The 27,406-nt window shown below is 45.3% G+C and overlaps 49 non-coding genes across 49 annotated transcripts; all 49 read right to left on the minus strand.

The window, feature by feature from the left end:
- Positions 1-397: 397 nt before the first annotated feature.
- TRNAE-CUC (transfer RNA glutamic acid (anticodon CUC)) lies at positions 398-469 on the minus strand. The gene has a single exon. It is a non-coding gene; the product is annotated as a tRNA-Glu (tRNA).
- Positions 470-672: 203 nt separating this feature from the next.
- On the minus strand, positions 673-744 carry TRNAE-CUC (transfer RNA glutamic acid (anticodon CUC)). The gene has a single exon. It is a non-coding gene; the product is annotated as a tRNA-Glu (tRNA).
- A 203-nt stretch (positions 745-947) lies between these two features.
- TRNAE-CUC (transfer RNA glutamic acid (anticodon CUC)) lies at positions 948-1,019 on the minus strand. Its single transcript has one exon. It is a non-coding gene; the product is annotated as a tRNA-Glu (tRNA).
- A 203-nt stretch (positions 1,020-1,222) lies between these two features.
- On the minus strand, positions 1,223-1,294 carry TRNAE-CUC (transfer RNA glutamic acid (anticodon CUC)). Its single transcript has one exon. It is a non-coding gene; the product is annotated as a tRNA-Glu (tRNA).
- A 354-nt stretch (positions 1,295-1,648) lies between these two features.
- Positions 1,649-1,720, minus strand: TRNAE-CUC (transfer RNA glutamic acid (anticodon CUC)). The gene has a single exon. It is a non-coding gene; the product is annotated as a tRNA-Glu (tRNA).
- Positions 1,721-2,073: 353 nt separating this feature from the next.
- Positions 2,074-2,145, minus strand: TRNAE-CUC (transfer RNA glutamic acid (anticodon CUC)). Its single transcript has one exon. It is a non-coding gene; the product is annotated as a tRNA-Glu (tRNA).
- A 203-nt stretch (positions 2,146-2,348) lies between these two features.
- On the minus strand, positions 2,349-2,420 carry TRNAE-CUC (transfer RNA glutamic acid (anticodon CUC)). The gene has a single exon. It is a non-coding gene; the product is annotated as a tRNA-Glu (tRNA).
- A 203-nt stretch (positions 2,421-2,623) lies between these two features.
- On the minus strand, positions 2,624-2,695 carry TRNAE-CUC (transfer RNA glutamic acid (anticodon CUC)). The gene has a single exon. It is a non-coding gene; the product is annotated as a tRNA-Glu (tRNA).
- Positions 2,696-3,199: 504 nt separating this feature from the next.
- On the minus strand, positions 3,200-3,271 carry TRNAE-CUC (transfer RNA glutamic acid (anticodon CUC)). Its single transcript has one exon. It is a non-coding gene; the product is annotated as a tRNA-Glu (tRNA).
- A 78-nt stretch (positions 3,272-3,349) lies between these two features.
- Positions 3,350-3,421, minus strand: TRNAE-CUC (transfer RNA glutamic acid (anticodon CUC)). The gene has a single exon. It is a non-coding gene; the product is annotated as a tRNA-Glu (tRNA).
- A 204-nt stretch (positions 3,422-3,625) lies between these two features.
- TRNAE-CUC (transfer RNA glutamic acid (anticodon CUC)) lies at positions 3,626-3,697 on the minus strand. Its single transcript has one exon. It is a non-coding gene; the product is annotated as a tRNA-Glu (tRNA).
- A 1,481-nt stretch (positions 3,698-5,178) lies between these two features.
- On the minus strand, positions 5,179-5,250 carry TRNAE-CUC (transfer RNA glutamic acid (anticodon CUC)). Its single transcript has one exon. It is a non-coding gene; the product is annotated as a tRNA-Glu (tRNA).
- Positions 5,251-7,131: 1,881 nt separating this feature from the next.
- Positions 7,132-7,203, minus strand: TRNAE-CUC (transfer RNA glutamic acid (anticodon CUC)). The gene has a single exon. It is a non-coding gene; the product is annotated as a tRNA-Glu (tRNA).
- An 879-nt stretch (positions 7,204-8,082) lies between these two features.
- TRNAE-UUC (transfer RNA glutamic acid (anticodon UUC)) lies at positions 8,083-8,154 on the minus strand. The gene has a single exon. It is a non-coding gene; the product is annotated as a tRNA-Glu (tRNA).
- Positions 8,155-8,482: 328 nt separating this feature from the next.
- Positions 8,483-8,554, minus strand: TRNAE-CUC (transfer RNA glutamic acid (anticodon CUC)). The gene has a single exon. It is a non-coding gene; the product is annotated as a tRNA-Glu (tRNA).
- A 203-nt stretch (positions 8,555-8,757) lies between these two features.
- On the minus strand, positions 8,758-8,829 carry TRNAE-CUC (transfer RNA glutamic acid (anticodon CUC)). The gene has a single exon. It is a non-coding gene; the product is annotated as a tRNA-Glu (tRNA).
- A 228-nt stretch (positions 8,830-9,057) lies between these two features.
- TRNAE-CUC (transfer RNA glutamic acid (anticodon CUC)) lies at positions 9,058-9,129 on the minus strand. Its single transcript has one exon. It is a non-coding gene; the product is annotated as a tRNA-Glu (tRNA).
- A 504-nt stretch (positions 9,130-9,633) lies between these two features.
- TRNAE-UUC (transfer RNA glutamic acid (anticodon UUC)) lies at positions 9,634-9,705 on the minus strand. Its single transcript has one exon. It is a non-coding gene; the product is annotated as a tRNA-Glu (tRNA).
- A 1,156-nt stretch (positions 9,706-10,861) lies between these two features.
- On the minus strand, positions 10,862-10,933 carry TRNAE-CUC (transfer RNA glutamic acid (anticodon CUC)). The gene has a single exon. It is a non-coding gene; the product is annotated as a tRNA-Glu (tRNA).
- A 327-nt stretch (positions 10,934-11,260) lies between these two features.
- Positions 11,261-11,332, minus strand: TRNAE-CUC (transfer RNA glutamic acid (anticodon CUC)). The gene has a single exon. It is a non-coding gene; the product is annotated as a tRNA-Glu (tRNA).
- Positions 11,333-11,963: 631 nt separating this feature from the next.
- On the minus strand, positions 11,964-12,035 carry TRNAE-UUC (transfer RNA glutamic acid (anticodon UUC)). The gene has a single exon. It is a non-coding gene; the product is annotated as a tRNA-Glu (tRNA).
- A 328-nt stretch (positions 12,036-12,363) lies between these two features.
- On the minus strand, positions 12,364-12,435 carry TRNAE-CUC (transfer RNA glutamic acid (anticodon CUC)). Its single transcript has one exon. It is a non-coding gene; the product is annotated as a tRNA-Glu (tRNA).
- Positions 12,436-12,638: 203 nt separating this feature from the next.
- On the minus strand, positions 12,639-12,710 carry TRNAE-CUC (transfer RNA glutamic acid (anticodon CUC)). Its single transcript has one exon. It is a non-coding gene; the product is annotated as a tRNA-Glu (tRNA).
- Positions 12,711-13,214: 504 nt separating this feature from the next.
- Positions 13,215-13,286, minus strand: TRNAE-UUC (transfer RNA glutamic acid (anticodon UUC)). The gene has a single exon. It is a non-coding gene; the product is annotated as a tRNA-Glu (tRNA).
- Positions 13,287-14,442: 1,156 nt separating this feature from the next.
- TRNAE-UUC (transfer RNA glutamic acid (anticodon UUC)) lies at positions 14,443-14,514 on the minus strand. The gene has a single exon. It is a non-coding gene; the product is annotated as a tRNA-Glu (tRNA).
- A 328-nt stretch (positions 14,515-14,842) lies between these two features.
- Positions 14,843-14,914, minus strand: TRNAE-CUC (transfer RNA glutamic acid (anticodon CUC)). Its single transcript has one exon. It is a non-coding gene; the product is annotated as a tRNA-Glu (tRNA).
- Positions 14,915-15,117: 203 nt separating this feature from the next.
- On the minus strand, positions 15,118-15,189 carry TRNAE-CUC (transfer RNA glutamic acid (anticodon CUC)). Its single transcript has one exon. It is a non-coding gene; the product is annotated as a tRNA-Glu (tRNA).
- Positions 15,190-15,693: 504 nt separating this feature from the next.
- TRNAE-UUC (transfer RNA glutamic acid (anticodon UUC)) lies at positions 15,694-15,765 on the minus strand. The gene has a single exon. It is a non-coding gene; the product is annotated as a tRNA-Glu (tRNA).
- An 880-nt stretch (positions 15,766-16,645) lies between these two features.
- Positions 16,646-16,717, minus strand: TRNAE-CUC (transfer RNA glutamic acid (anticodon CUC)). Its single transcript has one exon. It is a non-coding gene; the product is annotated as a tRNA-Glu (tRNA).
- Positions 16,718-17,045: 328 nt separating this feature from the next.
- On the minus strand, positions 17,046-17,117 carry TRNAE-CUC (transfer RNA glutamic acid (anticodon CUC)). Its single transcript has one exon. It is a non-coding gene; the product is annotated as a tRNA-Glu (tRNA).
- A 203-nt stretch (positions 17,118-17,320) lies between these two features.
- Positions 17,321-17,392, minus strand: TRNAE-CUC (transfer RNA glutamic acid (anticodon CUC)). The gene has a single exon. It is a non-coding gene; the product is annotated as a tRNA-Glu (tRNA).
- Positions 17,393-18,793: 1,401 nt separating this feature from the next.
- On the minus strand, positions 18,794-18,865 carry TRNAE-CUC (transfer RNA glutamic acid (anticodon CUC)). Its single transcript has one exon. It is a non-coding gene; the product is annotated as a tRNA-Glu (tRNA).
- Positions 18,866-19,068: 203 nt separating this feature from the next.
- TRNAE-CUC (transfer RNA glutamic acid (anticodon CUC)) lies at positions 19,069-19,140 on the minus strand. The gene has a single exon. It is a non-coding gene; the product is annotated as a tRNA-Glu (tRNA).
- A 327-nt stretch (positions 19,141-19,467) lies between these two features.
- TRNAE-CUC (transfer RNA glutamic acid (anticodon CUC)) lies at positions 19,468-19,539 on the minus strand. The gene has a single exon. It is a non-coding gene; the product is annotated as a tRNA-Glu (tRNA).
- Positions 19,540-19,618: 79 nt separating this feature from the next.
- TRNAE-UUC (transfer RNA glutamic acid (anticodon UUC)) lies at positions 19,619-19,690 on the minus strand. The gene has a single exon. It is a non-coding gene; the product is annotated as a tRNA-Glu (tRNA).
- Positions 19,691-20,143: 453 nt separating this feature from the next.
- On the minus strand, positions 20,144-20,215 carry TRNAE-CUC (transfer RNA glutamic acid (anticodon CUC)). Its single transcript has one exon. It is a non-coding gene; the product is annotated as a tRNA-Glu (tRNA).
- Positions 20,216-20,418: 203 nt separating this feature from the next.
- TRNAE-CUC (transfer RNA glutamic acid (anticodon CUC)) lies at positions 20,419-20,490 on the minus strand. Its single transcript has one exon. It is a non-coding gene; the product is annotated as a tRNA-Glu (tRNA).
- A 504-nt stretch (positions 20,491-20,994) lies between these two features.
- TRNAE-UUC (transfer RNA glutamic acid (anticodon UUC)) lies at positions 20,995-21,066 on the minus strand. The gene has a single exon. It is a non-coding gene; the product is annotated as a tRNA-Glu (tRNA).
- Positions 21,067-21,795: 729 nt separating this feature from the next.
- TRNAE-CUC (transfer RNA glutamic acid (anticodon CUC)) lies at positions 21,796-21,867 on the minus strand. The gene has a single exon. It is a non-coding gene; the product is annotated as a tRNA-Glu (tRNA).
- A 505-nt stretch (positions 21,868-22,372) lies between these two features.
- TRNAE-UUC (transfer RNA glutamic acid (anticodon UUC)) lies at positions 22,373-22,444 on the minus strand. Its single transcript has one exon. It is a non-coding gene; the product is annotated as a tRNA-Glu (tRNA).
- Positions 22,445-22,923: 479 nt separating this feature from the next.
- TRNAE-CUC (transfer RNA glutamic acid (anticodon CUC)) lies at positions 22,924-22,995 on the minus strand. Its single transcript has one exon. It is a non-coding gene; the product is annotated as a tRNA-Glu (tRNA).
- Positions 22,996-23,198: 203 nt separating this feature from the next.
- TRNAE-CUC (transfer RNA glutamic acid (anticodon CUC)) lies at positions 23,199-23,270 on the minus strand. Its single transcript has one exon. It is a non-coding gene; the product is annotated as a tRNA-Glu (tRNA).
- Positions 23,271-24,148: 878 nt separating this feature from the next.
- On the minus strand, positions 24,149-24,220 carry TRNAE-CUC (transfer RNA glutamic acid (anticodon CUC)). Its single transcript has one exon. It is a non-coding gene; the product is annotated as a tRNA-Glu (tRNA).
- Positions 24,221-24,725: 505 nt separating this feature from the next.
- TRNAE-UUC (transfer RNA glutamic acid (anticodon UUC)) lies at positions 24,726-24,797 on the minus strand. Its single transcript has one exon. It is a non-coding gene; the product is annotated as a tRNA-Glu (tRNA).
- Positions 24,798-25,123: 326 nt separating this feature from the next.
- TRNAE-CUC (transfer RNA glutamic acid (anticodon CUC)) lies at positions 25,124-25,197 on the minus strand. The gene has a single exon. It is a non-coding gene; the product is annotated as a tRNA-Glu (tRNA).
- A 327-nt stretch (positions 25,198-25,524) lies between these two features.
- On the minus strand, positions 25,525-25,596 carry TRNAE-CUC (transfer RNA glutamic acid (anticodon CUC)). The gene has a single exon. It is a non-coding gene; the product is annotated as a tRNA-Glu (tRNA).
- Positions 25,597-26,101: 505 nt separating this feature from the next.
- TRNAE-UUC (transfer RNA glutamic acid (anticodon UUC)) lies at positions 26,102-26,173 on the minus strand. Its single transcript has one exon. It is a non-coding gene; the product is annotated as a tRNA-Glu (tRNA).
- Positions 26,174-26,499: 326 nt separating this feature from the next.
- TRNAE-CUC (transfer RNA glutamic acid (anticodon CUC)) lies at positions 26,500-26,573 on the minus strand. The gene has a single exon. It is a non-coding gene; the product is annotated as a tRNA-Glu (tRNA).
- Positions 26,574-27,025: 452 nt separating this feature from the next.
- On the minus strand, positions 27,026-27,097 carry TRNAE-CUC (transfer RNA glutamic acid (anticodon CUC)). Its single transcript has one exon. It is a non-coding gene; the product is annotated as a tRNA-Glu (tRNA).
- Between the last annotated feature and the right edge of the window lie 309 nt (positions 27,098-27,406).

Genomic DNA, 27,406 nt, shown 5'->3' on the forward strand with positions numbered 1-27,406 from the left:
TTCTCGGTGAGAGCCGGATATCCTAGCCACTAGACCATATCGGACAGCTTTGAGCAACCCTAGATATTAGTCCTATAAATGTGTCTTTAAATTTAGTCTTTAAAAGCGGTACAAAGCACTCGCTCCGATACCGGGAATCGATCCCGGGCCTTCTGGTGAAAGCCAGGTATCCTAGCCACTAGACCATATCGGACTTGCTTAACCAAGTCTTAATTCTAATCATAAACCTACAACCTTAAGTTTATTCTTCAAAAACGGTTCAAATGCACTCGCTCCGATACCGGGAATCGAACCCGGGCCTTCTGAGTGAAAGCCAGGTATCCTAGCCACTAGACCATATCGGACTACATCAACCAAGTCTTAAGTCTTTTCTTGGAAAGCGGTACAAAAGCACTCGCTTCGATACCGGGAATCGAACCCGTGCCTTCTGGGTGAGAGCCAGATATCCTAGCCACTAGACCATATCGGACTGGTTTGTGCAACCCTAGATATTAGTCCTATAAATGTGTCTTTTAATTTATTCTTTAAAAGCAGTAAAAAGCACTGTCTCCGAAACCGGGAATCGAACCCGGGCCTTCTGAGTGAAAGCCAGGTATCCTAGCCACTAGACCATATCGGACTAGATCAACCAAGTCTTAAATCTATTCTTGAAAAGCGGTACAAAAGCACTCGCTCCGATACCGGGAATCGAACCCGTGCCTTCTGGTTGAGAGCCAGATATCCTAGCCACTAGACCATATCGGACTGGTTTGTGCAACCCTAGATATTAGTCCTATAAATGTGTCTTTTAATTTATTCTTTAAAAACAGTAAAAAGCACTGTCTCCGATACCGGGAATCGAACCCGGGCCTTCTGAGTGAAAGCCAGTTATCCTAGCCACTAGACCATATCGGACTTGCTCAACCAAGTCTTAAATCTATTCTTGAAAAGCGGTACAAAAGCACTCGCTCCGATACCGGGAATCGAACCCGTGCCTTCTGGTTGAGAGCCAGATATCCTAGCCACTAGACCATATCGGACTGGTTTGTGCAACCCTAGATATTAGTCCTATAAATGTGTCTTTTAATTTATTCTTTAAAAGCAGTAAAAAGCACTGTCTCCGATACCGGGAATCGAACCCGGGCCTTCTGACTGAAAGCCAGTTATCCTAGCCACTAGACCATATCGGACTTGCTCATCCAAGTCTTAAATCTATTCTTTAAAAGCGGTACAAAAGCACTCGCTCCGATACCGGGAATCGAACCCGGGCCTTCTCGGTGAGAGCCGGATATCCTAGCCACTAGACCATATCGGACTGGCTTGAACAACTCTAGATATTAGTCCTATAAATGTGTGTTTAAATTTAGTCTTTAAAAGCGGTACAAAGCACTCGCTCCGATACCGTTAATCGAACCCGGGCCTTCCTGGTGAGAGCCAGATATCCTAGCCACTAGACCATATCGGACTTGCTTAACCAAGTCTTAATTCTAATCATAAACCTATAACCTTAAGTCTATTCTTCAAAAACGGTTCAAAAGCACTCGCTCCGGTACCGGGAATCGAACTCGGGCCTTCTGAGTGAAAGCCAGGTATCCTAGCCACTAGACCATATCGGACTAGATCAACCAAGTCTTAAATCTATTCTTGAAAAGCGGTACAAAAGCACTGTCTCCGATACCGGGAATCGAACCCGGGCCTTCTCGGTGAGAGCCGGATATCCTAGCCACTAGACCATATCGGACTGCTTAGAGCAACCCTAGATATTAGTCCTATAAATGTGTCTTTAAATTTAGTCTTTAAAAGCGGTACAAAGCACTCGCTCCGATACCGGGAATCGATCCCGGGCCTTCTGGTGAAAGCCAGGTATCCTAGCCACTAGACCATATCGGACTTGCTTAACCAAGTCTTAATTCTAATCATAAACCTACAACCTTAAGTTTATTCTTCAAAAACGGTTCAAATGCACTCGCTCCGATACCGGGAATCGAACCCGGGCCTTCTGAGTGAAAGCCAGGTATCCTAGCCACTAGACCATATCGGACTACATCAACCAAGTCTTAAGTCTTTTCTTGGAAAGCGGTACAAAAGCACTTGCTTCGATACCGGGAATCGAACCCGTGCCTTCTGGGTGAGAGCCAGATATCCTAGCCACTAGACCATATCGGAGTGGTTTGTGCAACCCTAGATATTAGTCCTATAAATGTGTCTTTTAATTTATTCTTTAAAAGCAGTAAAAAGCACTGTCTCCGAGACCGGGAATCGAACCCGGGCCTTCTGAGTGAAAGCTAGGTATCCTAGCCACTAGACCATATCGGACTAGATCAACCAAGTCTTAAATCTATTCTTGAAAAGCGGTACAAAAGCACTCGCTCCGATACCGGGAATCGAACCCGTGCCTTCTGGTTGAGAGCCAGATATCCTAGCCACTAGACCATATCGGACTGGTTTGTGCAACCCTAGATATTAGTCCTATAAATGTGTCTTTTAATTTATTCTTTAAAAGCAGTAAAAAGCACTGTCTCCGATACCGGGAATCGAACCCGGGCCTTCTGAGTGAAAGCCAGTTATCCTAGCCACTAGACCATATCGGACTTGCTCAACCAAGTCTTAAATCTATTCTTTAAAAGCGGTACAAAAGCACTCGCTCCGATACCGGGAATCGAACCCGGGCCTTCTCGGTGAGAGCCGGATATCCTAGCCACTAGACCATATCGGACTGGCTTGAACAACCCTAGATATTAGTCCTATAAATGTGTGTTTAAATTAAGTCTTTAAAAGCGGTACAAAGCACTCGCTCCGATACCGTTAATCGAACCCGGGCCTTCTGGGTGAGAGCCAGATATCCTAGCCACTAGACCATATCGGACTTGCTTAACCAAGTCTTAATTCTAATCATAAACCTATAACCTTAAGTCTATTCTTCAAAAACGGTTCAAAAGCACTCGCTCCGGTACCGGGAATCGAACCCGGGCTATCTGAGTGAAAGCCAGGTATCCTAGCCACTAGACGATATCGGACTAGATCAACCAAGTCTTAAATCTATTCTTGAAAAGCGGTACAAAAGCACTGTCTCCTATACCGGGAATCGAACCCGGGCCTTCTCGGTGAGAGCCGGATATCCTAGCCACTAGACCATATCGGACTGCTTTGAGCAACCCTAGATATAAGTCCTATAAATGTGTCTTTAAATTTAGTCTTTAAAAGCGGTACAATGCACTCGCTCCGATACCGGGAATCGAACCCGGGCCTTCTCGGTGAGAGCCGGATATCCTCGCCACTAGACCATATCGGACTGGCTTGAACAACCCTAGATATTAGTCCTATAAATGTGTGTTTAAATTTAGTCTTTAAAAGCGGTACAAAGCACTCGCTCCGATGCCGGTAATCGAACCCGGGCCTTCTGGGTGAGAGCCAGATATCCTAGCCACTAGACCATATCGGACTTGCTTAACCAAGTCTTAATTCTAATCATAAACCTATAACCTTAAGTCTATTCTTCAAAAACGATTCAAAAGCACTCGCTCCGGTACCGGGAATCGAACCCGGGCCTTCTGAGTGAAAGCCAGGTATCCTAGCCACCAGACCATATCGGACTAGATCAACCAAGTCTTAAATCTATTCTTGAAAAGCGGTACAAAAGCACTAGCTCCGATACCGGGAATCGAACCCGTGCCTTCTGGTTGAGAGCCAGATATCCTAGCCACTAGACCATATCGGACTGGTTTGTGCAACCCTAGATATTAGTCCTATAAATGTGTCTTTTAATTTATTCTTTAAAAGCAGTAAAAAGCACTGTCTCCGATACCGGGAATCGAACCCGGGCCTTCTGAGTGAAAGCCAGTTATCCTAGCCACTAGACCATATCGGACTTGCTCAACCAAGTCTTAAATCTATTCTTTAAAAGCGGTACAAAAGCACTCGCTCCGATACCGGGAATCGAACCCGGGCCTTCTCGGTGAGAGCCGGATATCCTAGCCACTAGACCAAATCGGACTGGCTTGAACAACCCTAGATATTAGTCCTATAAATGTGTGTTTAAATTTAGTCTTTAAAAGCGGCACAAAGCACTCGCTCCGATACCGTTAATCGAACCCGGGCCTTCTGGGTGAGAGCCAGATATCCTAGCCACTAGACCATATCGGACTTGCTTAACCAAGTCTTAATTCTAATCATAAACCTATAACCTTAAGTCTATTCTTCAAAAACGGTTCAAAAGCACTCGCTCCGGTACCGGGAATCGAACCCGGGCCTTCTGAGTGAAAGCCAGGTATCCTAGCCACTAGACCATATCGGACTAGATCAACCAAGTCTTAAATCCATTCTTGAAAAGCGGTACAAAAGCACTGTCTCCTATACCGGGAATCGAACCCGGGCCTTCTCGGTGAGAGCCGGATATCCTAGCCACTAGACCATATCGGACTGCTTTGAGCAACCCTTGATATTAGTCCTATAAATGTGTCTTTAAATTTAGTCTTTAAAAGCGGTACAAAGCACTCGCTCCGATACCGGGAATCGATCCAGGGCCTTCTGGTGAAAGCCAGGTATCCTAGCCACTAGACCATATCGGACTTGCTTAACCAAGTCTTAATTCTAATCATAAACCTACAACCTTAAGTTTATTCTTCAAAAACGGTTCAAATGCACTCGCTCCGATACCGGGAATCGAACCCGGGCCTTCTGAGTGAAAGCCAGGTATCCTAGCCACTAGACCATATCGGACTTGCTCAACCAAGTCTTAAATCTATTCTTGAAAAGCGGTACAAAAGCACTCGCTCCGATACCGGTAATCAAACCCGTGCCTTCTAGGTGAGAGCCAGATATCCTAGCCACTAGACCATATCGGACTGGTTTGTGCAACCCTAGATATTAGTCCTATAAATGTGTCTTTTAATTTATTCTTTAAAAGCGGTACAAAAGCACTGTCTCCTATACCGCGAATCGAACCCGGGCTTTCTGGGTGAAAGCCAGGTATCCTTGCCACTAGACCATATTGGACTAGCTCAACCAAGTCTTAAATTTATTCTTTAAAAGCGGTACAAAAGCACTGTCTCCGATACCGGGATTCGAACCCGGGCCTTCTGGGTGAAAAACAGATATCCTAGCCACTAAACCATACCGGACATGCTTAAGCAAGTCTTAATTCTAATCATAAACCTATAACCTTAAGTTTATTCTTTAAAAACGGTTCAAAAGCACTCGCTCCGATACCGGGAATCGAACCCGTGCCTTCTGGTTGAGAGCCAGATATCCTAGCCACTAGACCATATCGGACTGGTTTGTGCAACCCTAGATATTAGTCCTATAAATGTGTCTTTTAATTTATTCTTTAAAAGCAGTAAAAAGCACTGTCTCCGATACCGGGAATCGAACCCGGGCCTTCTGAGTGAAAGCCAGTTATCCTAGCCACTAGACCATATCGGACTTGCTCAACCAAGTCTTAAATCTATTCTTTAAAAGCGGTACAAAAGCACTCGCTCCGATACCGGGAATCGAACCCGGGCCTTCTCGGTGAGAGCCGGATATCCTAGCCACTAGACCAAATCGGACTGGCTTGAACAACCCTAGATATTAGTCCTATAAATGTGTGTTTAAATTTAGTCTTTAAAAGCGGCACAAAGCACTCGCTCCGATACCGTTAATCGAACCCGGGCCTTCTGGGTGAGAGCCAGATATCCTAGCCACTAGACCATATCGGACTTGCTTAACCAAGTCTTAATTCTAATCATAAACCTATAACCTTAAGTCTATTCTTCAAAAACGGTTCAAAAGCACTCGCTCCGGTACCGGGAATCGAACCCGGGCCTTCTGAGTGAAAGCCAGGTATCCTAGCCACTAGACCATATCGGACTAGATCAACCAAGTCTTAAATCCATTCTTGAAAAGCGGTACAAAAGCACTGTCTCCTATACCGGGAATCGAACCCGGGCCTTCTCGGTGAGAGCCGGATATCCTAGCCACTAGACCATATCGGACTGCTTTGAGCAACCCTTGATATTAGTCCTATAAATGTGTCTTTAAATTTAGTCTTTAAAAGCGGTACAAAGCACTCGCTCCGATACCGGGAATCGATCCAGGGCCTTCTGGTGAAAGCCAGGTATCCTAGCCACTAGACCATATCGGACTTGCTTAACCAAGTCTTAATTCTAATCATAAACCTACAACCTTAAGTTTATTCTTCAAAAACGGTTCAAATGCACTCGCTCCGATACCGGGAATCGAACCCGGGCCTTCTGAGTGAAAGCCAGGTATCCTAGCCACTAGACCATATCGGACTTGCTCAACCAAGTCTTAAATCTATTCTTGAAAAGCGGTACAAAAGCACTCGCTCCGATACCGGTAATCAAACCCGTGCCTTCTAGGTGAGAGCCAGATATCCTAGCCACTAGACCATATCGGACTGGTTTGTGCAACCCTAGATATTAGTCCTATAAATGTGTCTTTTAATTTATTCTTTAAAAGCGGTACAAAAGCACTGTCTCCTATACCGCGAATCGAACCCGGGCTTTCTGGGTGAAAGCCAGGTATCCTTGCCACTAGACCATATTGGACTAGCTCAACCAAGTCTTAAATTTATTCTTTAAAAGCGGTACAAAAGCACTGTCTCCGATACCGGGATTCGAACCCGGGCCTTCTGGGTGAAAAACAGATATCCTAGCCACTAAACCATACCGGACATGCTTAAGCAAGTCTTAATTCTAATCATAAACCTATAACCTTAAGTTTATTCTTTAAAAACGGTTCAAAAGCACTCGCTCCGATACCGGGAATCGAACCCGGGCTTTTTGAGTGAAAGCCAGGTATCCTAGCCACTAGACCATATCGGACTACATCAACCAAGTCTTAAATCTTTTCTTGAAAAGCGGTACAAAAGCACTCGCTTCGATACCGGGAATCGAACCCGTGCCTTCTGAGTGAGAGCCAGATATCCTAGCCACTAGACCATATCGGACTGGTTTGACAACCCTAGATATTAGTCCTATAAATGTGTCTTTTAATTTATTCTTTAAAAGCGGTACAAAAGCACTGTCTCCTATACCGCGAATCGAACCCGGGCTTTCTGGTTGAAAGCCAGGTATCCTTGCCACTAGACCATATTGGACTAGCTCAACCAAGTCTTAAATCTATTCTTGAAAAGCGGTACAAAAGCACTCGCTCCGATACCGGGAATCGAACCCGTGCCTTCTGGGTGAGAGCCAGATATCCTTGCCACTAGACCATATCGGACTGGTTTGAGCAACCCTAGATATTAGTCCTATAAATGTGTCTTTTAATTTATTCTTTAAAAGCGGTAAAAAGCACTGTCTCCGATACCGGGAATCGAACCCGGGCCTTCTGGTGAAAGCCAGGTATCCTAGCCACTAGACCATATCGGACTATCTCAACCAAGTCTTAAATCTATTCTTGAAAAGCGGTACAAAAGCACTCGCTCCGATACCAGGAATCGAACCCGGGCTTTCTGGGTGAAAGTCAGGTATCCTTGCCACTAGACCATATTAGACTAGCTCAACCAAGTCGTAATTCTATTCTTGAAAAGCGGTACAAAAGCACTGTCTCCGATACCGGGAATCGAACCCGGGCCTTCTGGGTGAAAGCCAGAAATCCTAGCCACTAGACCATAAAGAACTTGCTTAAGCAAGTCTTAATTCTAATCATAAACCTATAACCTTAAGTTTATTCTTTAAAAACGGTTCAAAAGCACTCGCTCCGATACCGGGAATCGAACCCGGGCCTTCTGAGTGAAAGCCAGGTATCCTAGCCACTAGACCGTATCGGACTACATCAACCAAGTCTTAAATCTTTTCTTGAAAAGCGGTACAAAAGCACTCGCTCCGATACCGGGAATCGAACCCGGGCCTTCTGAGTGAAAGCCAGGTTTCCTAGCCACTAGACCATATCGGACTAGATCAACCAAGTCTTAAATCTATTCTTGAAAAGCGGTACAAAAGCACTCGCTCCGATACCGGGAATCAAACCCGTGCCTTCTAGGTGAGAGCCAGATATCCTAGCCACTAGACCATATCGGACTGGTTTGTGCAACCTTAGATATTAGTCCTATAAATGTGTCTTTAAATTTATTCTTTAAAAGCGGTACAAAAGCACTGTCTCCGATACCGGGAATCGAACCCGGGCCTTCTGGGTGAAAGCCAGAAATCCTAGCCACTAGACCATACCGGACTTGCTTAAGCAAGTCTTAAGTCTAATCATAAACCTATAACCTTAAGTTTATTCTTTAAAAACGGTTCAAAAGCACTGTCTCCTATACCGGGAATCGAACCCGGCACTTCTGAGTGAAAGCCAGGTATCCTAGCCACTAGACCATATCAGACTTGCTCAAGCAAGTCTTAAATCTATTCTTGAAAAGCGGTTCAAAAGCACTCGCTCCGATACCGGGAATCGAACCCGCGCCTTCTGGTGAAAGCCAGGTATCCTAGCCACTAGACCATATCGGACTAGCTCAACCAAGTCTTAAATCTATTCTTGAAAAGCGGTACAAAAGCACTCGCTCCGATACCGGGAATCGAACCCATGCCTTCTGGGTGAGAGCCAGATATCCTTGCCACTAGACCATATCGGACTGGTTTGAGCAACCCTAGATATTAGCCCTATAAATGTGTCTTTTAATTTATTCTTTAAACGCGGTAAAAAGCACTGTCTCCGATACCAGGAATCGAACCCGGGCCTTCTGAGTGAAAGAAAGGTATCCTAGCCACTAGACCATATCGGACTTGCTCAACCAAGTCTTAAATCTATTCTTGAAAAGCGGTTCAAAAGCACTCGCTCCGATACCGGGAATCGAACCCGGGCCTTCTCGGTGAGAGCCGGATATCCTAGCCACTAGACCATATCGGACTGGTTTGAGCAACCCTAGATATTAGTCCTATAAATGTGTCTTTAAATTTAGTCTTTAAAAGCGGTACATAGCACTCGCTCCGATACCGGGAATCGATCCCGGGCCTTCTGGTGAAAGCCAGGTATCCTAGCCACTAGACCATATCGGACTTGCTTAACCAAGTCTTAATTCTAATCATAAACCTATAACCTTAAGTTTATTCTTTAAAAGCGGTTCAAAAGCACTCGCTCCGATACCGGGAATCGAACCCGGGCCTTCTCGGTGAGAGCCGGATATCCTAGCCACTAGACCATATCGGACTGGTTTGAGCAACCCTAGATATTAGTCCTATAAATGTGTCTTTAAATTTAGTCTTTAAAAGCGGTACATAGCACTCGCTCCGATACCGGGAATCGATCCCGGGCCTTCTGGTGAAAGCCAGGTATCCTAGCCACTAGACCATATCGGACTTGCTTAACCAAGTCTTAATTCTAATCATAAACCTATAACCTTAAGTTTATTCTTCAAAAACGGTTCAAAAGCACTCGCTCCGATACCGGGAATCGAACCCGGGCCTTCTGAGTGAAAGCCAGGTTTCCTAGCAACTAGACCATATCGGACTAGATCAACCAAGTCTTAAATCTATTCTTGAAAAGCGGTACAAAAGCACTCGCTCCGATACCGGGAATCAAACCTGTGCCTTCTAGGTGAGAGCCAGATATCCTAGCCACTAGACCATATCGGACTGGTTTGTGCAACCTTAGATATTAGTCCTATAAATGTGTCTTTAAATTTATTCTTTAAAAGCGGTACAAAAGCACTGTCTCCGATACCGGGAATCGAACCCGGGCCTTCTGGGTGAAAGCCAGATATCCTAGCCACTAGACCATACCGGACTTGCTTAAGCAAGTCTTAATTCTAATCATAAACCTATAACCTTAAGTTTATTCTTTAAAAACGGTTCAAAAGCACTCGCTCCGATACCGGGAATCGAACCCGGGCCTTCTGAGTGAAAGCCAGGTATCCTAGCCACTAGACCATATCGGACTACATCAACCAAGTCTTAAATCTTTTCTTGAAAAGCGGTACAAAAGCACTCGCTTCGATACCGGGAATCGAACCCGTGCCTTCTGAGTGAGAGCCAGATATCCTAGCCACTAGACCATATCGGACTGGTTTGTGCAACCCTAGATAATAGTCCTATAAATGTGTCTTTTAATTTATTCTTTAAAAGCGGTACAAAAGCACTGTCTCCTATACCGGGAATCGAACCCGGGCCTTCTGAATGAAAGCCAGGTATCCTAGCCACTAGACCATATCGGACTACATCAACCAAGTCTTAAATCTTTTCTTGAAAAGCGGTACAAAAGCACTCGCTTCGATACCGGGAATCGAACCCGTGCCTTCTGAGTGAGAGCCAGATATCCTAGCCACTAGACCATATCGGACTGGTTTGTGCAACCCTAGATATTAGTCCTATAAATGTGTGTTTTAATTTATTCTTTAAAAGCGGTACAAAAGCACTGTCTCCTATACCGGGAATCGAACCCGGCACTTCTGAGTGAAAGCCAGGTATCCTAGCCACTAGACCATATCAGACTTGCTCAAGCAAGTCTTAAATCTATTCTTGAAAAGCGGTTCAAAAGCACTGTCTCCTATACCGGGAATCGAACCCGGGCCTTCTGAATGAAAGCCAGGTATCCTAGCCACTAGACCATATCGGACTACATCAACCAAGTCTTAAATCTTTTCTTGAAAAGCGGTACAAAAGCACTCGCTTCGATACCGGGAATCGAACCCGAGCCTTCTCGGTGAGAGCCGGATATCCTAGCCACTAGACCATATCGGACTGGTTTGAGCAACCCTAGATATTAGTCCTATAAATGTGTCTTTTAATTTATTCTTTAAAAACGGTTCAAAAGCACTCGCTCCGATACCGGGAATCGAACCCGGGCCTTCTGGTGAAAGCCAGGTATCCTAGCCACTAGACCATATCGGACTAGCTCAACCAAGTCTTAAATCTATTCTTGAAAAGCGGTACAAAAGCACTCGCTCCGATACCGGGAATCGAACCCGTGCCTTCTGGGTGAGAGCCAGATATCCTTGCCACTAGACCATATCGGACTGGTTTGAGCAACCCTAGATATTAGTCCTATAAATGTGTCTTTTAATTTATTCTTTAAAAGCGGTAAAAAGCACTGTCTCCGATACCGGGAATCGAACCCGGGCCTTCTGGTGAAAGCCAGGTATCCTAGCCACTAAACCATATCGGACTATCTCAACCAAGTCTTAAATCTATTCTTGAAAAGCGGTGCAAAAGCACTCGCTCCGATACCAGGAATCGAACCCGGGCTTTCTGGGTGAAAGTCAGGTATCCTTGCCACTAGACCATATTAGACTAGCTCAACCAAGTCGTAATTCTATTCTTGAAAAGCGGTACAAAAGCACTCGCTCCGATACCGGGAATCGAACCCGGGCCTTCTAGGTGAGAGCCAGATATCCTAGCCACTAGACCATATCGGACTGGTTTGTGCAACCTTAGATATTAGTCCTATAAATGTGTCTTTAAATTTATTCTTTAAAAGCGGTACAAAAGCACTGTCTCCGATACCGGGAATCGAACCCGGGCCTTCTGGGTGAAAGCCAGAAATCCTAGCCACAAGACCATAAGGAACTTGCTTAAGCAAGTCTTAATTCTAATCATAAACCTATAACCTTAAGTTTATTCTTTAAAAACGGTTCAAAAGCACTCGCTCCGATACCGGGAATCGAACCCGGGCCTTCTGAGTGAAAGCCAGGTATCCTAGCCACTAGACCGTATCGGACTACATCAACCAAGTCTTAAATCTTTTCTTGAAAAGCGGTACAAAAGCACTCGCTCCGATACCGGGAATCGAACCCGGGCCTTCTGAGTGAAAGCCAGGTTTCCTAGCCACTAGACCATATCGGACTAGATCAACCAAGTCTTAAATCTATTCTTGAAAAGCGGTACAAAAGCACTCGCTCCGATACCGGGAATCAAACCCGTGCCTTCTAGGTGAGAGCCAGATATCCTAGCCACTAGACCATATCGGACTGGTTTGTGCAACCTTAGATATTAGTCCTATAAATGTGTCTTTAAATTTATTCTTTAAAAGCGGTACAAAAGCACTGTCTCCGATACCGGGAATCGAACCCGGGCCTTCTGGGTGAAAGCCAGAAATCCTAGCCACTAGACCATACCGGACTTGCTTAAGCAAGTCTTAAGTCTAATCATAAACCTATAACCTTAAGTTTATTCTTTAAAAACGGTTCAAAAGCACTGTCTCCTATACCGGGAATCGAACCCGGCACTTCTGAGTGAAAGCCAGGTATCCTAGCCACTAGACCATATCAGACTTGCTCAAGCAAGTCTTAAATCTATTCTTGAAAAGCGGTTCAAAAGCACTCGCTCCGATACCGGGAATCGAACCCGCGCCTTCTGGTGAAAGCCAGGTATCCTAGCCACTAGACCATATCGGACTAGCTCAACCAAGTCTTAAATCTATTCTTGAAAAGCGGTACAAAAGCACTCGCTCCGATACCGGGAATCGAACCCATGCCTTCTGGGTGAGAGCCAGATATCCTTGCCACTAGACCATATCGGACTGGTTTGAGCAACCCTAGATATTAGCCCTATAAATGTGTCTTTTAATTTATTCTTTAAACGCGGTAAAAAGCACTGTCTCCGATACCAGGAATCGAACCCGGGCCTTCTGAGTGAAAGAAAGGTATCCTAGCCACTAGACCATATCGGACTTGCTCAACCAAGTCTTAAATCTATTCTTGAAAAGCGGTTCAAAAGCACTCGCTCCGATACCGGGAATCGAACCCGGGCCTTCTCGGTGAGAGCCGGATATCCTAGCCACTAGACCATATCGGACTGGTTTGAGCAACCCTAGATATTAGTCCTATAAATGTGTCTTTAAATTTAGTCTTTAAAAGCGGTACATAGCACTCGCTCCGATACCGGGAATCGATCCCGGGCCTTCTGGTGAAAGCCAGGTATCCTAGCCAATAGACCATATCGGACTTGCTTAACCAAGTCTTAATTCTAATCATAAACCTATAAACTTAAGTTTATTCTTCAAAAACGGTTCAAAAGCACTCGCTCCGATACCGGGAATCGAACCCGGGCCTTCTGAGTGAAAGCCAGGTTTCCTAGCAACTAGACCATATCGGACTAGATCAACCAAGTCTTAAATCTATTCTTGAAAAGCGGTACAAAAGCACTCGCTCCGATACCGGGAATCAAACCTGTGCCTTCTAGGTGAGAGCCAGATATCCTAGCCACTAGACCATATCGGACTGGTTTGTGCAACCTTAGATATTAGTCCTATAAATGTGTCTTTAAATTTATTCTTTAAAAGCGGTACAAAAGCACTGTCTCCGATACCGGGAATCGAACCCGGGCCTTCTGGGTGAAAGCCAGATATCCTAGCCACTAGACCATACCGGACTTGCTTAAGCAAGTCTTAATTCTAATCATAAACCTATAACCTTAAGTTTATTCTTTAAAAACGGTTCAAAAGCACTCGCTCCGATACCGGGAATCGAACCCGGGCCTTCTGAGTGAAAGCCAGGTATCCTAGCAACTAGACCATATCGGACTACATCAACCAAGTCTTAAATCTTTTCTTGAAAAGCGGTACAAAAGCACTCGCTTCGATACCGGGAATCGAACCCGTGCCTTCTGAGTGAGAGCCAGATATCCTAGCCACTAGACCATATCGGACTGGTTTGTGCAACCCTAGATAATAGTTCTATAAATGTGTCTTTTAATTTATTCTTTAAAAGCGGTACAAAAGCACTGTCTCCTATACCGGGAATCGAACCCGGGCCTTCTGAATGAAAGCCAGGTATCCTAGCCACTAGACCATATCGGACTACATCAACCAAGTCTTAAATCTTTTCTTGAAAAGCGGTACAAAAGCACTCGCTTCGATACCGGGAATCGAACCCGTGCCTTCTGAGTGAGAGCCAGATATCCTAGCCACTAGACCATATCGGACTGGTTTGTGCAACCCTAGATATTAGTCCTATAAATGTGTGTTTTAATTTATTCTTTAAAAGCGGTACAAAAGCACTGTCTCCTATACCGGGAATCGAACCCGGCACTTCTGAGTGAAAGCCAGGTATCCTAGCCACTAGACCATATCAGACTTGCTCAAGCAAGTCTTAAATCTATTCTTGAAAAGCGGTTCAAAAGCACTCGCTCCGATACCGGGAATCGAACCCGCGCCTTCTGGTGAAAGCCAGGTATCCTAGCCACTAGACCGTATCGGACTACATCAACCAAGTCTTAAATCTTTTCTTGAAAAGCGGTACAAAAGCACTCGCTCCGATACCGGGAATCGAACCCGGGCCTTCTGAGTGAAAGCCAGGTTTCCTAGCCACTAGACCATATCGGACTAGATCAACCAAGTCTTAAATCTATTCTTGAAAAGCGGTACAAAAGCACTCGCTCCGATACCGGGAATCAAACCCGTGCCTTCTAGGTGAGAGCCAGATATCCTAGCCACTAGACCATATCGGACTGGTTTGTGCAACCTTAGATATTAGTCCTATAAATGTGTCTTTAAATTTATTCTTTAAAAGCGGTACAAAAGCACTGTCTCCGATACCGGGAATCGAACCCGGGCCTTCTGGGTGAAAGCCAGAAATCCTAGCCACTAGACCATACCGGACTTGCTTAAGCAAGTCTTAAGTCTAATCATAAACCTATAACCTTAAGTTTATTCTTTAAAAACGGTTCAAAAGCACTGTCTCCTATACCGGGAATCGAACCCGGCACTTCTGAGTGAAAGCCAGGTATCCTAGCCACTAGACCATATCAGACTTGCTCAAGCAAGTCTTAAATCTATTCTTGAAAAGCGGTTCAAAAGCACTCGCTCCGATACCGGGAATCGAACCCGCGCCTTCTGGTGAAAGCCAGGTATCCTAGCCACTAGACCATATCGGACTAGCTCAACCAAGTCTTAAATCTATTCTTGAAAAGCGGTACAAAAGCACTCGCTCCGATACCGGGAATCGAACCCATGCCTTCTGGGTGAGAGCCAGATATCCTTGCCACTAGACCATATCGGACTGGTTTGAGCAACCCTAGATATTAGCCCTATAAATGTGTCTTTTAATTTATTCTTTAAACGCGGTAAAAAGCACTGTCTCCGATACCAGGAATCGAACCCGGGCCTTCTGAGTGAAAGAAAGGTATCCTAGCCACTAGACCATATCGGACTTGCTCAACCAAGTCTTAAATCTATTCTTGAAAAGCGGTTCAAAAGCACTCGCTCCGATACCGGGAATCGAACCCGGGCCTTCTCGGTGAGAGCCGGATATCCTAGCCACTAGACCATATCGGACTGGTTTGAGCAACCCTAGATATTAGTCCTATAAATGTGTCTTTAAATTTAGTCTTTAAAAGCGGTACATAGCACTCGCTCCGATACCGGGAATCGATCCCGGGCCTTCTGGTGAAAGCCAGGTATCCTAGCCACTAGACCATATCGGACTTACTTAACCAAGTCTTAATTCTAATCATAAACCTATAACCTTAAGTTTATTCTTCAAAAACGGTTCAAAAGCACTCGCTCCGATACCGGGAATCGAACCCGGGCCTTCTGAGTGAAAGCCAGGTTTCCTAGCAACTAGACCATATCGGACTAGATCAACCAAGTCTTAAATCTATTCTTGAAAAGCGGTACAAAAGCACTCGCTCCGATACCGGGAATCAAACCTGTGCCTTCTAGGTGAGAGCCAGATATCCTAGCCACTAGACCATATCGGACTGGTTTGTGCAACCTTAGATATTAGTCCTATAAATGTGTCTTTAAATTTATTCTTTAAAAGCGGTACAAAAGCACTGTCTCCGATACCGGGAATCGAACCCGGGCCTTCTGGGTGAAAGCCAGATATCCTAGCCACTAGACCATACCGGACTTGCTTAAGCAAGTCTTAATTCTAATCATAAACCTATAACCTTAAGTTTATTCTTTAAAAACGGTTCAAAAGCACTCGCTCCGATACCGGGAATCGAACCCGGGCCTTCTGAGTGAAAGCCAGGTATCCTAGCCACTAGACCATATCGGACTACATCAACCAAGTCTTAAATCTTTTCTTGAAAAGCGGTACAAAAGCACTCGCTTCGATACCGGGAATCGAACCCGTGCCTTCTGAGTGAGAGCCAGATATCCTAGCCACTAGACCATATCGGACTGGTTTGTGCAACCCTAGATAATAGTTCTATAAATGTGTCTTTTAATTTATTCTTTAAAAGCGGTACAAAAGCACTGTCTCCTATACCGGGAATCGAACCCGGGCCTTCTGAATGAAAGCCAGGTATCCTAGCCACTAGACCATATCGGACTACATCAACCAAGTCTTAAATCTTTTCTTGAAAAGCGGTACAAAAGCACTCGCTTCGATACCGGGAATCGAACCCGTGCCTTCTGAGTGAGAGCCAGATATCCTAGCCACTAGACCATATCGGACTGGTTTGTGCAACCCTAGATATTAGTCCTATAAATGTGTGTTTTAATTTATTCTTTAAAAGCGGTACAAAAGCACTGTCTCCTATACCGGGAATCGAACCCGGCACTTCTGAGTGAAAGCCAGGTATCCTAGCCACTAGACCATATCAGACTTGCTCAAGCAAGTCTTAAATCTATTCTTGAAAAGCGGTTCAAAAGCACTCGCTCCGATACCGGGAATCGAACCCGCGCCTTCTGGTGAAAGCCAGGTATCCTAGCCACTAGACCATATCGGACTAGCTCAACCAAGTCTTAAATCTATTCTTGAAAAGCGGTACAAAAGCACTCGCTCCGATACCGGGAATCGAACCCATGCCTTCTGGGTGAGAGCCAGATATCCTTGCCACTAGACCATATCGGACTGGTTTGAGCAACCCTAGATATTAGCCCTATAAATGTGTCTTTTAATTTATTCTTTAAACGCGGTAAAAAGCACTGTCTCCGATACCAGGAATCGAACCCGGGCCTTCTGAGTGAAAGAAAGGTATCCTAGCCACTAGACCATATCGGACTAGCTCAACCAAGTCTTAAATCTATTCTTGAAAAGCGGTACAAAAGCACTCGCTCCGATACCGGGAATCGAATTCGGGCTTTCTGGGTGAAAGTCAGGTATCCTAGCCACTAGACCATATCAGACTTGCTCAAGCAAGTCTTAAATCTATTCTTGAAAAGCGGTTCAAAAGCACTCGCTCCGATACCGGGAATCGAACCCATGCCTTCTGGGTGAGAGCCAGATATCCTTGCCACTAGACCATATCGGACTGGTTTGAGCAACCCTAGATATTAGCCCTATAAATGTGTCTTTTAATTTATTCTTTAAAAGCGGTAAAAAGCACTGTCTCCGATACCAGGAATCGAACCCGGGCCTTCTGAGTGAAAGAAAGGTATCCTAGCCACTATACCATATCGGACTTGCTCAACCAAGTCTTAAATCTATTCTTGAAAAGCGGTTCAAAAGCACTCGCTCCGATACCGGGAATCGAACCCGGGCCTTCTCGGTGAGAGCCGGATATCCTAGCCACTAGACCATATCGGACTGGTTTGAGCAACCCTAGATATTAGTCCTATAAATGTGTCTTTAAATTTAGTCTTTAAAATCGGTACATAGCACTCGCTCCGATACCGGGAATCGATCCCGGGCCTTCTGGTGAAAGCCAGGTATCCTAGCCACTAGACCATATCGGACTTGCTTAACCAAGTCTTAATTCTAATCATAAACCTATAACCTTAAGTTTATTCTTCAAAGACGGTTCAAAAGCACTCGCTCCGATACCGGGAATCGAACCCGGGCTTTCTGGGTGAAAGCCAGGTATCCTTGCCACTAGACCATATTGGACTAGCTCAACCAAGTCGTAATTCTATTCTTGAAAAGCGGTACAAAAGCACTCGCTCCGATACCGGGAATCGAACCCGGGCCTTCTCGGCGAGAGCCGGATATCCTAGCCACTAGACCATATCGGACTGGTTTGAGCAACCCTAGATATTAGTCCTATAAATGTGTCTTTTAATTTATTCTTTAAAAGCGGTACAAAAGCACTGTCTCCGATACCGGGAATCGAACCCGGGCCTTCTGGTGAAAGCCAGGTATCCTAGCCACTAGACCATATCGGACTAGGTTAACCAAGTCTTAAATCTATTCTTGAAAAGCGGTACAAAAGCACTCGCTCCGATACCGGGAATCGAACCCGCGCCTTCTGGTGAAAGCCAGGTATCCTAGCCACTAGACCATATCGGACTAGCTCAACCAAGTCTTAAATCTATTCTTGAAAAGCGGTTCAAAAGCACTCGCTCCGATACCGGGAATCGAACCCGGGCCTTCTGAGTGAAAGCCAGGTTTCCTAGCCACTAGACCATATCGGACTAGATCAACCAAGTCTTAAATCTATTCTTGAAAAGCGGTACAAAAGCACTCGCTTCGATACCGGGAATCGAACCCGTGCCTTCTGAGTGAGAGCCAGATATCCTAGCCACTAGACCATATCGGACTGGTTTGTGCAACCCTAGATATTAGTCCTATAAATGTGTGTTTTAATTTATTCTTTAAAAGCGGTACAAAAGCACTGTCTCCTATACCGGGAATCGAACCCGGCACTTCTGAGTGAAAGCCAGGTATCCTAGCCACTAGACCATATCAGACTTGCTCAAGTAAGTCTTAAATCTATTCTTGAAAAGCGGTTCAAAAGCACTCGCTCCGATACCGGGAATCGAACCCGCGCCTTCTGGTGAAAGCCAGGTATCCTAGCCACTAGACCATATCGGACTAGCTCAACCAAGTCTTAAATCTATTCTTGAAAGCGGTTCAAAAGCACTCGCTCCGATACCGGGAATCGAACCCGGGCTTTCTGGGTGAAAGCCAGGTATCCTTGCCACTAGACCATATTGGACTAGCTCAACCAAGTCGTAATTCTATTCTTGAAAAGCGGTACAAAAGCACTCGCTCCGATACCGGGAATCGAACCCGGGCCTTCTCGGTGAGAGCCGGATATCCTAGCCACTAGACCATATCGGACTGGTTTGAGCAACCCTAGATATTAGTCCTATAAATGTGTCTTTTAATTTATTCTTTAAAAGCGGTACAAAAGCACTGTCTCCGATACCGGGAATCGAACCCGGGCCTTCTGGTGAAAGCCAGCTATCCTAGCCACTAGACCATATCGGACTAGCTCAACCAAGTCTTAAATCTATTCTTGAAAAGCGGTACAAAAGCACTCGCTCCGATACCGGGAATCGAACCCGTGCCTTCTGGGTGAGAGCCAGATATCCTTGCCACTAGACCATATCGGACTGGTTTGAGCAACCCTAGATATTAGTCCTATAAATGTGTCTTTTAATTTATTCTTTAAAAGCGGTAAAAAGCACTGTCTCCGATACCGGGAATCGAACCCGGGCCTTCTGGTGAAAGCCAGGTATCCTAGCCACTAGACCATATCGGACTATCTCAACTAAGTCTTAAATCTATTCTTGAAAAGCGGTACAAAAGCACTCGCTCCGATACCAGGAATCGAACCCGGGCTTTCTGGGTGAAAGTCAGGTATCCTTGCCACTAGACCATATTAGACTAGCTCAACCAAGTCGTAATTCTATTCTTGAAAAGCGGTACAAAAGCACTCGCTCCGATACCGGGAATCGAACCCGGGCCTTCTAGGTGAGAGCCAGATATCCTAGCCACTAGACCATATCGGACTGGTTTGTGCAACCTTAGATTATAGTCCTATAAATGTGTCTTTAAATTTATTCTTTAAAAGCGGTACAAAAGCACTGTCTCCGATACCGGGAATCGAACCCGGGCCTTCTGGGTGAAAGCCAGAAATCCTAGCCACTAGACCATACCGGACTTGCTTAAGCAAGTCTTAATTCGAATCATAAACCTATAACCTTAAGTTTATTCTTTAAAAACGGTTCAAAAGCACTCGCTCCGATACCGGGAATCGAACCCGTGCCTTCTGAGTGAAAGCCAGGTATCCTAGCCACTAGACCATATCAGACTTGCTCAAGCAAGTCTGAAATCTATTCTTGAAAAGCGGTTCAAAAGCACTCGCTCCGATACCGGGAATCGAACCCGTGCCTTCTGAGTGAAAGCCAGGTATCCTAGCCACTAGACCATATCAGACTTGCTCAAGCAAGTCTGAAATCTATTCTTGAAAAGCGGTTCAAAAGCACTCGCTCCGATACCGGGAATCGAACCCGCGCCTTCTGGTGAAAGCCAGGTATCCTAGCCACTAGACCATATCGGACTAGCTCAACCAAGTCTTAAATCTATTCTTGAAAAGCGGTACAAAAGCACTCGCTCCGATACCGGGAATCGAACCCATGCCTTCTGGGTGAGAGCCAGATATCCTTGCCACTAGACCATATCGGACTGGTTTGAGCAACCCTAGATATTAGCCCTATAAATGTGTCTTTTAATTTATTCTTTAAACGCGGTAAAAAGCACTGTCTCCGATACCAGGAATCGAACCCGGGCCTTCTGAGTGAAAGAAAGGTATCCTAGCCACTAGACCATATCGGACTTGCTCAACCAAGTCTTAAATCTATTCTTGAAAAGCGGTTCAAAAGCACTCGCTCCGATACCGGGAATCGAACCCGGGCCTTCTCGGTGAGAGCCGGATATCCTAGCCACTAGACCATATCGGACTGGTTTGAGCAACCCTAGATATTAGTCCTATAAATGTGTCTTTAAATTTAGTCTTTAAAAGCGGTACATAGCATTCGCTCCGATACCGGGAATCGATCCCGGGCCTTCTGGTGAAAGCCAGGTATCCTAGCCACTAGACCATATCGGACTTGCTTAACCAAGTCTTAATTCTAATCATAAACCTATAACCTTAAGTTTATTCTTCAAAAACGGTTCAAAAGCACTCGCTCCGATACCGGGAATCGAACCCGGGCCTTCTGAGTGAAAGCCAGGTTTCCTAGCAACTAGACCATATCGGACTAGATCAACCAAGTCTTAAATCTATTCTTGAAAAGCGGTACAAAAGCACTCGCTCCGATACCGGGAATCAAACCTGTGCCTTCTAGGTGAGAGCCAGATATCCTAGCCACTAGACCATATCGGACTGGTTTGTGCAACCTTAGATATTAGTCCTATAAATGTGTCTTTAAATTTATTCTTTAAAAGCGGTACAAAAGCACTGTCTCCGATACCGGGAATCGAACCCGGGCCTTCTGGGTGAAAGCCAGATATCCTAGCCACTAGACCATACCGGACTTGCTTAAGCAAGTCTTAATTCTAATCATAAACCTATAACCTTAAGTTTATTCTTTAAAAACGGTTCAAAAGCACTCGCTCCGATACCGGGAATCGAACCCGGGCCTTCTGAGTGAAAGCCAGGTATCCTAGCCACTAGACCATATCGGACTACATCAACCAAGTCTTAAATCTTTTCTTGAAAAGCGGTACAAAAGCACTCGCTTCGATACCGGGAATCGAACCCGTGCCTTCTGAGTGAGAGCGAGATATCCTAGCCACTAGACCATATCGGACTGGTTTGTGCAACCCTAGATATTAGTCCTATAAATGTGTCTTTTAATTTATTCTTTAAAAGCGGTACAAAAGCACTGTCTCCTATACCGGGAATCGAACCCGGGCCTTCTGAATGAAAGCCAGGTATCCTAGCCACTAGACCATATCAGACTTGCTCAAGCAAGTCTTAAATATATTCTTGAAAAGCGGTTCAAAAGCACTCGCTCCGATACCGGGAATCGAACCCGGGCCTTCTGGTGAAAGCCAGGTATCCTAGCCACTAGACCATATCGGACTAGCTCAACCAAGTCTTAAATCTATTCTTGAAAAGCGGTACAAAAGCACTCGCTCCGATACCGGGAATCGAACCCGGGCTTTCTGGGTGAAAGCCAGGTATCCTTGCCACTAGACCATATTGGACTAGCTCAACCAAGTTGTAATTCTATTCTTGAAAAGCGGTACAAAAGCACTCGCTCCGATACCGGGAATCGAACCCGGGCCTTCTCGGTGAGAGCCGGATATCCTAGCCACTAGACCATATCGGACTGGTTTAAGCAAACCCTAGATATTAGTCCTATAAATGTGTCTTTAAATTTAGTCTTTAAAAGCGGTACATAGCACTCGCTCCGATACCGGGAATCGATCCCCGGCCTTCTGGTGAAAGGCAGGTATCCTAGCCACTAGACCATATCGGACTTGCTTAACCAAGTCTTAATTCTAATCATAAACCTATAACCTTAAGTTTATTCTTCAAAAACGGTTCAAAAGCACTCGCTCCGATACCGGGAATCGAACCCGGGCCTTCTGAGTGAAAGCCAGGTTTCCTAGCCACTAGACCATATCGGACTAGATCAACCAAGTCTTAAATCTATTCTTGAAAAGCGGTACAAAAGCACTCGCTCCGATACCGGGAATCAAACCCGTGCCTTCTAGGTGAGAGCCAGATATCCTAGCCACTAGACCATATCGGACTGGATTGTGCAACCTTAGATATTAGTCCTATAAATGTGTCTTTAAATTTATTCTTTAAAAGCGGTACAAAAGCACTGTCTCCGATACCGGGAATCGAACCCGGGCCTTCTGGGTGAAAGCCAGAAATCCTTTTCACTAGACCATACCGGACTTGCTTAAGCAAGTCTTAATTCTAATCATAAACCTATAACCTTAAGTTTATTCTTTAAAAACGGTTCAAAAGCACTCGCTCCGATACCGGGAATCGAACCCGGGCCTTCTGAGTGAAAGCCAGGTATCCTAGCCACTAGACCATATCGGACTGGTTTGTGCAACCCTAGATATTAGTCCTATAAATGTGTGTTTTAATTTATTCTTTAAAAGCGGTACAAAAGCACTGTCTCCTATACCGGGAATCGAACCCGGCACTTCTGAGTGAAAGCCAGGTATCCTAGCCACTAGACCATATCAGACTTGCTCAAGCAAGTCTTAAATCTATTCTTGAAAAGCGGTTCAAAAGCACTCGCTCCGATACCGGGAATCGAACCCGCGCCGTCTGGTGAAAGCCAGGTATCCTAGCCACTAGACCATATCGGACTAGCTCAACCAAGTCTTAAATCTATTCTTGAAAAGCGGTACAAAAGCACTCGCTCCGATACCGGGAATCGAACCCATGCCTTCTGGGTGAGAGCCAGATATCCTTGCCACTAGACCATATCGGACTGGTTTGAGCAACCCTAGATATTAGCCCTATAAATGTGTCTTTTAATTTATTCTTTAAAAGCGGTAAAAAGCACTGTCTCCGATACCAGGAATCGAACCCGGGCCTTCTGAGTGAAAGAAAGGTATCCTAGCCACTAGACCATATCGGACTTGCTCAACCAAGTCTTAAATCTATTCTTGAAAAGCGGTTCAAAAGCACTCGCTCCGATACCGGGAATCGAACCCGGGCCTTCTCGGTGAGAGCCGGATATCCTAGCCACTAGACCATATCGGACTGGTTTGAGCAACCCTAGATATTAGTCCTATAAATGTGTCTTTAAATTTAGTCTTTAAAAGCGGTACATAGTACTCGCTCCGATACCGGGAATCGATCCCGGGCCTTCTGGTGAAAGCCAGGTATCCTAGCCACTAGACCATATCGGACTTGCTTAACCAAGTCTTAATTCTAATCATAAACCTATAACCTTAAGTTTATTCTTCAAAAACGGTTCAAAAGCACTCGCTCCGATACCGGGAATCGAACCCGGGCCTTCTGAGTGAAAGCCAGGTTTCCTAGCAACTAGACCATATCGGACTAGATCAACCAAGTCTTAAATCTATTCTTGAAAAGCGGTACAAAAGCACTCGCTCCGATACCGGGAATCAAACCTGTGCCTTCTAGGTGAGAGCCAGATATCCTAGCCACTAGACCATATCGGACTGGTTTGTGCAACCCTAGATATTAGTCCTATAAATGTGTCTTTTAATTTATTCTTTAAAAGCGGTAAAAAAGCACTGTCTCCTATACCGGGAATCGAACCCGGGCCTTCTGAATGAAAGCCAGGTATCCTAGCCACTAGACCATATCAGACTTGCTCAAGCAAGTCTTAAATCTATTCTTGAAAAGCGGTTCAAAAGCACTCGCTCCGATACCGGGAATCGAACCCGGGCCTTCTGGTGAAAGCCAGGTATCCTAGCCACTAGACCATATCGGACTAGCTCAACCAAGTCTTAAATCTATTCTTGAAAAGCGGTACAAAAGCACTCGCTCCGATACCGGGAATCGAACCCGGGCTTTCTGGGTGAAAGCCAGGTATCCTTGCCACTAGACCATATTGGACTAGCTCAACCAAGTTGTAATTCTATTCTTGAAAAGCGGTACAAAAGCACTCGCTCCGATACCGGGAATCGAACCCGGGCCTTCTAGGTGAGAGCCGGATATCCTAGCCACTAGACCATATCGGACTGGTTTAAGCAAACCCTAGATATTAGTCCTATAAATGTGTCTTTAAATTTAGTCTTTAAAAGCGGTACATAGCACTCGCTCCGATACCGGGAATCGATCCCCGGCCTTCTGGTGAAAGGCAGGTATCCTAGCCACTAGACCATATCGGACTTGCTTAACCAAGTCTTAATTCTAATCATAAACCTATAACCTTAAGTTTATTCTTCAAAAACGGTTCAAAAGCACTCGCTCCGATACCGGGAATCGAACCCGGGCCTTCTGAGTGAAAGCCAGGTTTCCTATACACTAGACCATATCGGACTAGATCAACCAAGTCTTAAATCTATTCTTGAAAAGCGGTACAAAAGCACTCGCTCCGATACCGGGAATCAAACCCGTGCCTTCTAGGTGAGAGCCAGATATCCTAGCCACTAGACCATATCGGACTGGTTTGTGCAACCTTAGATATTAGTCCTATAAATGTGTCTTTAAATTTATTCTTTAAAAGCGGTACAAAAGCACTGTCTCCGATACCGGGAATCGAACCCGGGCCTTCTGGGTGAAAGCCAGATATCCTAGCCACTAGACCATACCGGACTTGCTTATGCAAGTCCTAATTCTAATCATAAACCTATAACCTTAAATTTATTCTTTAAAAACGGTTCAAAAGCACTCGCTCCGATACCGGTAATCGAACCCGGGCCTTCTGAATGAAAGCCAGGTATCCTAGCCACTAGACCATATCAGACTTGCTCAAGCAAGTCTTAAATCTATTCTTGAAAAGCGGTTCAAAAGCACTCGCTCCGATACCGGGAATCGAACCCGGGCCTTCTGGTGAAAGCCAGGTACCCTAGCCACTAGACCATATCGGACTAGCTCAACCAAGTCTTAAATCTATTCTTGAATAGCGGTACAAAAGCACTCGCTCCGATACCGGGAATCGAACCCGTGCCTTCTGGGTGAGAGCCAGATATCCTTGCCACTAGACCATATCGGCCTGGTTTGTGCAACCCTAGATATTAGTCCTATAAATGTGTCTTTAAATTTAGTCTTTAAAAGCGGTGCATAGCACTCGCTCCGATACCGGGAATCGAACCCGGGCCTTCTGAATGAAAGCCAGGTATCCTAGCCACTAGACCATATCAGACTTGCTCAAGCAAGTCTTAAACCTATTCTTGAAAAGCGGTTCAAAAGCACTCGCTCCGATACCGGGAATCGAACCCGGGCCTTCTGGTGAAAGCCAGGTATCCTTGCCACTAGACCATATTGGACTAGCTCAACCAAGTTGTAATTCTATTCTTGAAAAGCGGTACAAAAGCACTCGCTCCGATACCGGGAATCGAACCCGGGCCTTCTCGGTGAGAGCCGGATATCCTAGCCACTAGACCATATCGGACTGGTTTAAGCAAACCCTAGATATTAGTCCTATAAATGTGTCTTTAAATTTAGTCTTTAAAAGCGGTACATAGCACTCGCTCCGATACCGGGAATCGATCCCCGGCCTTCTGGTGAAAGGCAGGTATCCTAGCCACTAGACCATATCGGACTTGCTTAACCAAGTCTTAATTCTAATCATAAACCTATAACCTTAAGTTTATTCTTCAAAAACGGTTCAAAAGCACTCGCTCCGATACCGGGAATCGAACCCGGGCCTTCTGAGTGAAAGCCAGGTTTCCTATACACTAGACCATATCGGACTAGATCAACCAAGTCTTAAATCTATTCTTGAAAAGCGGTACAAAAGCACTCGCTCCGATACCGGGAATCAAACCCGTGCCTTCTAGGTGAGAGCCAGATATCCTAGCCACTAGACCATATCGGACTGGTTTGTGCAACCTTAGATATTAGTCCTATAAATGTGTCTTTAAATTTATTCTTTAAAAGCGGTACAAAAGCACTGTCTCCGATACCGGGAATCGAACCCGGGCCTTCTGGGTGAAAGCCAGATATCCTAGCCACTAGACCATACCGGACTTGCTTATGCAAGTCCTAATTCTAATCATAAACCTATAACCTTAAATTTATTCTTTAAAAACGGTTCAAAAGCACTCGCTCCGATACCGGTAATCGAACCCGGGCCTTCTGAATGAAAGCCAGGTATCCTAGCCACTAGACCATATCAGACTTGCTCAAGCAAGTCTTAAATCTATTCTTGAAAAGCGGTTCAAAAGCACTCGCTCCGATACCGGGAATCGAACCCGGGCCTTCTGGTGAAAGCCAGGTACCCTAGCCACTAGACCATATCGGACTAGCTCAACCAAGTCTTAAATCTATTCTTGAATAGCGGTACAAAAGCACTCGCTCCGATAACGGGAATCGAACCCGTGCCTTCTGGGTGAGAGCCAGATATCCTTGCCACTAGACCATATCGGCCTGGTTTGTGCAACCCTAGATATTAGTCCTATAAATGTGTCTTTAAAATTAGTCTTTAAAAGCGGTGCATAGCACTCGCTCCGATACCGGGAATCGAACCCGGGCCTTCTGAATGAAAGCCAGGTATCCTAGCCACTAGACCATATCAGACTTGCTCAAGCAAGTCTTAAATCTATTCTTGAAAAGCGGTTCAAAAGCACTCGCTCCGATACCGGGAATCGAACCCGGGCCTTCTGGTGAAAGCCAGGTATCCTAGCCACTAGACCATATCGGACTAGCTCAACCAAGTCTTAAATCTATTCTTGAAAAGCGGTACAAAAGCACTCGCTCCGATACCGGGAATCGAACCCGGGCTTTCTGGGTGAAAGCCAGGTATCCTTGCCACTAGACCATATTGGACTAGCTCAACCAAGTTGTAATTCTATTCTTGAAAAGCGGTACAAAAGCACTCGCTCCGATACCGGGAATCGAACCCGGGCCTTCTCGGTGAGAGCCGGATATCCTAGCCACTAGACCATATCGGACTGGTTTAAGCAAACCCTAGATATTAGTCCTATAAATGTGTCTTTAAATTTAGTCTTTAAAAGCGGTACATAGCACTCGCTCCGATACCGGGAATCGATCCCCGGCCTTCTGGTGAAAGGCAGGTATCCTAGCCACTAGACCATATCGGACTTGCTTAACCAAGTCTTAATTCTAATCATAAACCTATAACCTTAAGTTTATTCTTCAAAAACGGTTCAAAAGCACTCGCTCCGATACCGGGAATCGAACCCGGGCCTTCTGAGTGAAAGCCAGGTTTCCTATACACTAGACCATATCGGACTAGATCA

Source organism: Phalangium opilio, unplaced genomic scaffold, assembly GCF_054372755.1.
Source record: "Phalangium opilio isolate 3A_F unplaced genomic scaffold, DU_Popi_V2 ptg000046l_1, whole genome shotgun sequence".
Taxonomy (NCBI): Eukaryota; Metazoa; Arthropoda; class Arachnida; order Opiliones; family Phalangiidae; genus Phalangium; species Phalangium opilio.